The sequence below is a fragment of the Lytechinus variegatus genome, chromosome 5 (assembly GCF_018143015.1).
Source record: "Lytechinus variegatus isolate NC3 chromosome 5, Lvar_3.0, whole genome shotgun sequence".
NCBI classification, from domain to species: domain Eukaryota; kingdom Metazoa; phylum Echinodermata; class Echinoidea; order Temnopleuroida; family Toxopneustidae; genus Lytechinus; species Lytechinus variegatus.
Window position 1 is genome coordinate 12,845,248 of NC_054744.1, and position 6,628 is coordinate 12,851,875.

Genomic DNA, 6,628 nt, shown 5'->3' on the forward strand with positions numbered 1-6,628 from the left:
TTACTTCAAAAGTATTTTCCCGCATTATTCATGTTTCTTCAATACATTCTCGACAGAAAAATTGACATTTCAGAGCATTTTGAGCTATTTTGAAAGAAAATAAAGCGAGTTCCCTTGCAACGAGAATAATCCGATACCGCCGGCTAGCCGTGTTCATTCAACTTACAACTTGCAAATTTGAGTTGATTTTTCCGTCACTTTACATATTTTAATGGTGAGTGTGTGCTATTTTGTATTTTCATATTCCATTTTCACATTTCCTATACTTATTTAAAGTTATTGCATTTTACAAAACTGATACTTAATGCAAACTTTTTGAGATAGTTCACCTGGAAAGGACACCGATACGGTACGGTACGTACTTTGCTTCGCCTCGCCGGCCGGCCAGCTGGGCGACCGGCTGTGCTGTGATTGTGACTGAGTGAGGCAGTCAGCTCAACTAGCTGCCTATGCGAGGTCAACTTATTTTAGTGAATTTGACATTTGACTCTCCCATTTTCCAATGGCGAGAGTGTGCTATTTTTGTATTTTTACACTTCTACTTATTAAAAAGTTTTTTTAATGTCACTAATAATCATTAGGACAGTGACTGCGTGGCCGGGGGGGGGGGGGGGGGGGGGCACTCAGTATATAACGCATAGTGGGTATGTGCCGCGGAGGGGACCCCCATTTTTACACTCAAATTTCCGTTCCAAGGCATAGCATTTTTGCCTTGTTGAGAAAAAGAACAAAGAAAGCCGCTCCAAGGCATAGCATTTTCTTCTTATCGAGAAAAAAGAAGAGAGAAATCCGCTCCAAAGCTTCGCATATTTTTCGTTACGCCGCTCCGATCGCGTTGAATGAGCTGCAATTTTGGTGAAAAGCGGCCGCAGAGCTCCCCGGCGGAGGCCGCGCTAGCTGCATCATGCACGCATGACCGTTCCGTAGGGATGCATACGCGCTCACACGCTGGCGATCCGTTCCAAGGACCCCCGTTTTCACAAACATTTGTCGTTCCGAAGCCCGTTCCAAGGACCCTCCTTTTTACAATAAGCCCGCTCCAAGGCCCCCGTTTTTTGTCTCGCCCGCGGCACACCCCCACCACTTTTTTGGTCGAGTGCCCCCCCCCCTGCGTGGTTGGAATGCGCTTCCCAAATTTTAAAGTAACCATCCTTGACGCCCCTTTTTGGAGGCCTTCAGGCCGGGGGGGGGGGGGGGTGCTTCCAACCAACATCTAAACCAATTAAGGAAATAGATTTTAAAATGTCTCAGTTTGTAAGTTATGAAGTTTACAATATGGAATAGTTTATTGAGAAAAAATGTATTATACAATTTATACCGAAATTGAAAAACTTTGTTTTTATCAAAATCTAAATTTTAAAACTTGCTTTTCGTTATCGAAAAACATGTCTCTTATTTTTTTACCTGTCAGTATATGTCACAGCTTTTTTTAATGCACATTCCACTGGAAACAACGGGTCTTCTTGAGGATACAAGCACTTGGACTAGTCCCAACAACCTACACCCGGGATGAGGAGAAGAGGTTTCATACTCGACAAGCGATGGCCTTTCCATTTCTTTCACGAGCAGAAATAATACCGAGTTCCAATGACTTGGGCATCAGGGCAGCAGTCCCTTGATCGATGAGGTAAGTACAGCTTCTTAGATAATATCAAATTTGTGCACTTTATGCAGGCATATCAAATTTCAATTTTTATTTTTTGGTATTTTCAAATTCTTTAAATGAAAGAAGGAACAATTGAATTGAACATTTACTTATTATTTCTTTTATACATTGTTTGAATTGAACAAAAATTTAACTTTTTTTTATATACATTGTATTCATAAAAATTCAAAATTGCTTCTTCTTAAAAATGTGAGTAACTACTACATGTTTAGGTTAAGTAGAAGTTGTAACATTCTAAATTAATTTAGGGGTTATGCTTAATTCATGAGGAACATTTATGTCGTACACATCTAGATGATACCAAGTATCAAGTTCAAGTGAGCTTGAAGGGGAAGTTCACCCTGACAAATAGTTAATTGTAAAAACAGCAGAAAAAATAATAAAAAATATTGCCAAAGGTTTGAGGAAAATCTATCAAAGAATTGAAAAGTTATTACAATTTCAATTATTGGATAATTTGTGATGTCATGTGCGAGCAGCATTTCTGCATAATAAATGTAAAAAGTCAAGAAATTGTTATTTTCTAAGAAAATTGAAACTGGTTTTACTATGCCTTTTGTATATATTATAAAGACAAAACATTTCACACCCAAACCTGAAAAGAAAACAAAAATAAGTCATCAGGAACCATTGAAAAAAATTGAATTCATGAATTTTATATTACAAAACATATGGGGCAGCTGCTCGTTTATGACGCCACAAATCTAAAACTTAAAATTTGAATAACGTTTGGAAACTGTTCCTCATACATTCACCAATATTTTTTGGTATTACGTTTCTGCTATTTTTACGACCAAATTTTTTTCAGAGTGAACTTTCCCTTTATGATATTGAATTAGTTGCAATTAATTTAACTTTAATATATTTAAAAAATGTATTTGCTTCTAAACTGAAGGTTGAAATGGTTTGATTTGTTTCAGTAACAAAAGAGGTGCAGAGCTTCAAAAAGTTGAAATTACTTTATTTTATTTCTATCTTTCCAGCTCTTTGAGACCACCTGAATTGCAAGATCTGTATGGCCAGTTTTTGTGTGACAAATAAAAGATGAGGAAGGGTTGAAAATCCCTCCAGCTAAGTTAGGGATCATGTAATTGCCATGGAAACCAAATATAGTAATGTATAACAGGTTGTATATTCCTGAAAGTGCAATTGTTGGATAAATGTTTATTTATATTGGCACTAATGTAATTTTAAGGTTGTCCTTATTGTTAGCTTTACATAAACACCACAAGCAGAGGATATTGTTCCCAGTTGGAATTGTGTCATATTTATTATCATAATAGTATTATCATAATTGTGGTAATGTAATCCTATTTGAAATTTTGAACCAGTATTTATTTTATGTGGGATATAATATGTTTTATATACACTGTACACTGAAGTTCAATATGTGTTACTATGTAATAGATCTGATCAAGTTTACCTTAATGTTACTTAATAAAACCCACTTAACTCCAAAGAAGTATTTTGAATATTTTGTTCTTGCACTATTTTGTATCCCTTTTCTCGCTGAATATTTACCTTTTATTGAGAGCTGTGGTGACGGGTTCCATGACATTTGCTCTGGCAAAATATATCTTAATACACAGAGTAGAATTCACTGAGCAAAACGCTGAAAATTTCATCAAAATCGGATAACAAATAATAAAGTTATTGAAGTTTAAAGTTTAGCAATATTTTGTAAAAAGAGCCGTCATGAATATTCATTAGGCGAGCTGATGATGTCACATCTCCACTTTCTGTTTTCTTATATTACATAAAATCATATTTTTTTCATACTTGTGAGAATAATATGTCTCCCTTATGATGAAATAAGTTGCAGCAATAAATATCTAATGTACTAAATCAGTAACTGGTCAATCCAGTTTTTCTAGTTCTTGGAGGAAAAATTTGAATAAACCTAATTTCATATAATAAAATACAAAAGAACAAGTGGAGATGTGACATCATCAGCCCACCTAATGAATATTCATGACGACTATTTTTACAAAATATTGCTAAACTTTAAAATTCAATAACTTTGCTATCTGTTGTCCGATTTTGATGAAATTGACGGCATTTTGCTCAGTGAATTCTACTCTATTTATTAAGCTATAAATACTTTCAGCCTGGACCACCCCTTTAATCAAAAAGTGGCACGAATATTCATCTTTGGATAGAGACATGCAAGATTCATTTTCTAAATGTGTTGGAAACGGCATTACCATGGGAATAACAAGACAGGGTATTAATTTCCTTCAGTTCAGTGGTATCCCTTTTCTGCACTTTTATTCCTTTGCATTATTTTTTCCTTTTTTTCATTTCTTTATTTGCGCCCCCTAGATACGACCCTGACTGACCTGGGTACAATACTAGTTTTATCTACTTGATGGTAGCTCCCCAAAATCTATCAACTTTTGACATGGCTGCCGAATAAAAAATATATCACTTTGGGGGGGGGCCTACATATATGATAAAGCCAACTTTCAAATGACACCAAAATGTGTTGAGCGAGCACTTCCCACTTAAACAAAGGGTATATGAAAATTAGGCTGGGCAGGAAATAGCCTTCCAATTTCAGTCAGTTTTTGAAAGGCAAATCCGCTAGAACCTGCAAAGTTAAGGGCGTTGTGATAAATTAATGATCAATCGTGGCAAGTTTTGGTTGTTAAAGCAAATTTCATAAATTATTAAATTGAACTTTAATGCATGAGTGAAGTTCAACACACATTGCATTTTTGGGGGCAGCATTTTAACTTTATTATGTGGATCTCAGCAATGTGATCAAACATTCATTTTTTCAATAAATTATTTAATAAATCATCATCGGCCTAATCAGTCAGTCAATTTCTTGGTAATCATTTGGCACCCCCTAGATCAAACATCAATTTTGCACTCCTACATGGATAGAACATGGCAGCGGATAAGGTTTTAATATCAATGACACCCTTAAAAATGTTATGAGGGAATGTGGTGACCGGGGAGAAAATCTTTGAATAATTTGAATAGTAAAAACTTAATTGATTCTAGAGCAAATTGATGACATGAATGGAATAGTACATTAATACATAATATGGCCCATTATATAGCGATCATTTTTCTTTGTGGTCGAAAAATCTTGGTAGGGCTTGAGCGATTCTTTTTTTTTGGGGGGGGGGCTTTAATCCCCCCCCCAAAAAAAAACCTGAAGAAGAGAAAAAGGGAGGGAAAAAAGAAGAGAAAAAGTGGAAAGACATAGCGAATGAAACAGTGGAATGGGGGAGAAAGGAAAAAGAAGGGGAAAGAAAAAACAACAGAAAAGGCGAGAGAAGAGGGGAAGAGAGTGACGATCCTACTTAAGGCCTTTTGAAATATCCTAATCGTGTTTTTGAGAATGAAATTATGATTTTCTTAAACTTTGGTCTGCAGGACTATCCCCACAACATATTTATCTTGGTGCCCCCTACAAAAGTTCAAGGCCCCCAGTGCACCCAAAGCTGAATAAACCCAGCTACAATGTACTTCATGCACTGATGAGATCGAGTCAATGGATTGCATCATTTCCAAGAGGTTCTCAATAATATTCCTGAGATGATGAAAAGGATGTTGGTGGCGATGGTGATAATGATGAACATTGGTGATGACGGTGACGACAGGTGGTGATGATGATATTGGTGATCATGATGCTGATGATTATGATGGCGATTATACTGGTGATACGATGACAATAATGATGGATGATGTTGTGATGATGGTGGCTATGATGGTGATGTGATGAAGATTATGGTGATAATAATGATGGCGATGATTATGATGATGGATGAGAATGATGTTGGTGGTGATGATAGTGGTGATGGCGATGATTATGATGGATGAGAATGATGTTGGTGGTGATGATGATGTTGGTGTGATGATAATATGATGATGGTGATGATAAGTGATGATAATGATGGCGATGAATATAGCGATAACGATTGTGGTGATGATAATGATGGCGATGATAATAGCATAGTGATTTGGTGGTGATGATGATGATGGTGGTGGTGATGGCAATGATTGTGCCGATCGTGATGGTGGCGATGATAGAGATGATGTTGGTGGTGAACTGGTGATGATGTTCCATTCCTCCTCTACATCCCCTCATCTCCATCGCCTCCTCATCTCTGCTCCTCTCAGCTTCATCTCTCATCGTCATCCCCTCCATCCTTTTCTTCATAATTTCAATCCCTCCTCTCATCATCTATTCCTCTCACCTCCATCCTTCCTTTCATCTCCATGCCTCCTCTCATCATCTCTATCCCTCTCATCTCCATCCCTCCTCTCATCATCTCCATCCTTCTCATCTCCAACCCACTTTTCATTACCACCCTTTTCACATCACCGTCTCCATCCCTCCAATTTCAACTTCATCTCTCCCAAAATGTCCACCTGATCACCACAGCACTTAACAGTGAAATGTTCAGCAGAAAAAAATACATGGGAGTAATAGAACCCAATATTCACAATACTTTTTAGTAGACTCTTTATTTTCTATGTAACAATGTGATAAACTTGATCACAACTAAAATTACTAAGTAACACATAATTTTCTGTTATATCTTACATACAGTATAGCATAACAAAACATGGTCTTGTTATGCTGTTGAAAAAAAAACATACATAAAGAAAATCAAATAGAGCACCATTCCTGGTATATTTGTTTACTATTTATATATTCACAAATATTCATGTGTGCCCAGTCATACTTTTGCCTCTTAGTATAAAAAGCAATTGCCAGTCCAACTTCAGACAAATAATTCCTGCTATACTTCCTTAAAGCCTGCTATATTTGTATACTATTTGTACATAATCACATATTCAGGTGTGCCCATACTATATTTGTTGATTTGTAACTCTGATTGAGAACAATATCCTCTGCTTTGGGTGCAAATGTAACAATATAGACAATCTAAAAACTACAATAGTAACCATACAAATTAACATGTAATAATTAATTGCCCCTTT

General features: G+C 36.3%; 1 long non-coding RNA gene across 1 annotated transcript; it reads left to right on the forward strand.

The window, feature by feature from the left end:
- The first annotated feature begins 37 nt into the window (after positions 1-37).
- LOC121414770 lies at positions 38-3,265 on the forward strand. Its single transcript, XR_005969910.1, has 3 exons — positions 38-214; positions 1,412-1,627; positions 2,650-3,265. It is a non-coding gene; the product is annotated as an uncharacterized LOC121414770 (long non-coding RNA).
- The last annotated feature ends 3,363 nt before the right edge of the window (positions 3,266-6,628 follow it).